Raw genomic sequence first — 2,793 nt, 5'->3', positions numbered from 1 at the left:
CCAAGGAACTTTAACTTTTTAACCCGCCATACGCACTTATCATAGTTTAGTAAAACATTATTCTTTTTAAAAACTTCAAGGACCTTCTCCAAAGCTTCATTGTGATCTTTTTCCGTGATAACAAAAATAATGACATCATCGATGTAGTTTAAACAATTCTTACATGGAGATAGTAATTCTTCTAGTACCCGTTGAAAAATCTCCGGAGCGGAGTTGATACCAAACATCAGCCTTTTGTAACGGAAAACTCCCTTATGCGTTATGAATGAAGTGATTTCTCTACTCGATTCATCCAATTCGAGCTGATGGTACGCCTATTTCAAATCAAGTCTCGAGAACAACTTAGCTCCCCTCAACTTGGTCATAAAGGTGTCGAAAGTTGGAAATGGATCATTTTCCCTAAGCACCGCCTGGTTTGCTCTACGCATATCAACACATAAACGAATTTCCCCATTATCTTTAAAGACGGCTACAATAGGGGAGATCCACGAGCTTGGCCCAACCACCGGTTCAATAATGTCTTGAGCGAGTGCTTCATTTATCTTCTGCTCAACTTTCTCCTCAATTACGATTGGTATCCGCCGCATAGGCTGTTGAATTGGCTTTACCGAAAGATCCAATGATAACTTTATCTTAATATTTCTAATTTTTGGAAATGGGGTTTCGGTATCAACATTATTCACGCCTCGACCTAGTTTTAGAACATGAAGCTTGATTGCTGTCTCACGACCCAGAAGAGATTGGTTAGCGTTTTCAATTACATAAAATGTAGCAATTACCAGCCTTCAACTGTGATGGGTGCTTCAAAAACAAAAAGAACTTGTAGGATCTGAGTTGCTGCATAAGCTTTGAATTGATTTGTTGACTGCCTTCGGACATTGAATAAAACTGCCTTGTTATTCTGCAATTCAACCCTCTGTCTTTGGCTCAGGAGGTTAAAACGTGATCCCGAATCAATAATCATTGAAACGGTATGTCCCCCAATACGGCATTCAATTATCTCATCTCCTGACCCAATACAATTTACTTTAAAACACCAAAGGCTGCACGACTTATCCTCCATATTTCTTTCTTGTTCGGCAATGTACTTAATATTAGAAAAATGAAAACGTCGCTTTTTCGGACTGCCCCGTTCATATTCACCAGATTTACGCTTCTGACCCTTTGTCTTACACTTGCGGGCAAAATGTCCTATTAGACCGCATTTATTGCATTTGGACTTTCGCGCCGGGCAGCTTGCATCGGAGTGTATGTGCCCCAATTTGCCACATCTTCCACATTCCTTGCAGTTATCCCTTATCTGCTGTCTTGACGAAATTTCGCTGACCGCCTCGCAGAGTCGGACTTTGGAAACATACTCTGGGACTGCTTATTAATTTGTTCGTAGACCTGACACGCTCCGATAACTTCGTCTAAACTTTGTTCCTTTTCAAGAAGTCTTTTCTTAAGCTCGACAGGTGCCCAAGAATCAATTAATTTGTCTTTCAAACAATTATTTTCCATTTCGTTCTTTGTTGATCCAAAATCACATTTGGACACTTGATGTCTTAGTCGTAGCAAAAACTTATTAAAATCTTCCCCTTCCGATGGACAGAGGCTCCTGAATAAATGCCTTTCAAATGTAGAGTTACGCTTGGGTGAAAAGAAATTGTTAAATTTTTCTACCAAAATATTGAACACATCATTTTTGTTTTCTTCGTAGACTTCTACAAGAGCGCCGGGGATGTTAAATATAACCTCTTGTAATTGGGGCCCTCCTAAATGCAGCAGCTTATTCCTTTGTTTAACAGCGTCACTTATTTCTTCGGACTGAATTAATAAAGACAAGGAACGGAACCATTTTTCCCACTCATTACGTAATAGAGATTTGTCTATGTTGTCGCATAAGAATGGCTTAAACTCAGTCATTTTAGCTTGAAAATATAACAAACTGTCTTCCAAAGTTTTACCTGTAATGTGTTTTCAAAAAAAAAAAAAGATTCAGAGCCCAAGGTACTGAATATACACTCAGCAATTTAATGCACGTACCTTGCTTTTCGCTTTAGCCAATTGAATGGTCCGACAGCAAGCACAATTAAATGTGCACACTTAGTAGCACTCTAATGCTTATGTGTTTTACCAATTAAATGGTACAAATCTTTAATAAGTCGACAAGCCCAATTTAATGCGCTGCTTTAGTAGCAGTTTAATATGAATGTGTCTCTACCAATTGAATGGCCACCTTAACTTAATTTATAGCTTTGACGTTTCGTTTTGTGCACTGCTTCCTTCGTTCTGGTACATTAAAATTATTGACTTAGCAACGAGTTAACTAACATACGCATGTAGATGTGTGTAATTTCGCAAGAGCCTCAGCTTCACTCATATACCACTTTTCACCACGAAGCAGCAAGTAATTGTATTCAATCGTTCTTTGCTTTTCACGCGCTGGTGTGTTGAAAATAATGTGTATCTATTATGTCTTGCCTGTTATACCAATAGCTGACGGCTTGCAAAAATTCGCCACTTTGCTGATGCAATGCCTGCGATGAAACACCTATTTAAATTAAGAAAAAAAAAGTAGCTACGTATATTCAGAAATATTTCTTCCATGCGTGGTCCGCTCACGATTCAATTCTCGTCGCCAATGTAACAACCTCCCTTGATGCTCTAAATAAAATACTTGTTTTAATCGGTAATCATGTAATGCTTCTTTTATTCGTTCTATTCGCTTCGATGCTTGTATACGACTGTCTCTAAAGTACGTGTTCTACTATGCTAAAGTGTTATACTATTATGGCGTGTTCTCACGCT

At 38.5% G+C, this 2,793-nt stretch overlaps 1 long non-coding RNA gene across 1 annotated transcript; it reads right to left on the bottom strand.

Annotated features, from left to right (window-relative positions):
• Nucleotides 1–1,504: 1,504 nt before the first annotated feature.
• LOC118751344 lies at nucleotides 1,505–2,744 on the bottom strand. Its single transcript, XR_004994516.1, has 3 exons — nucleotides 2,608–2,744; nucleotides 2,029–2,536; nucleotides 1,505–1,949 (listed from the first exon to the last, which is right to left on the bottom strand). It is a non-coding gene; the product is annotated as an uncharacterized LOC118751344 (long non-coding RNA).
• Between the last annotated feature and the right edge of the window lie 49 nt (nucleotides 2,745–2,793).

Source organism: Rhagoletis pomonella, unplaced genomic scaffold (genome assembly GCF_013731165.1).
Source record: "Rhagoletis pomonella isolate Grant_MI unplaced genomic scaffold, Rhpom_1.0 Rhpom_scaffold_00655, whole genome shotgun sequence".
Lineage (NCBI taxonomy): Eukaryota > Metazoa > Arthropoda > Insecta > Diptera > Tephritidae > Rhagoletis > Rhagoletis pomonella.
Note: the sequence above shows the minus strand (reverse complement) of the source record. Positions and strands in the feature narration are given on the sequence as shown.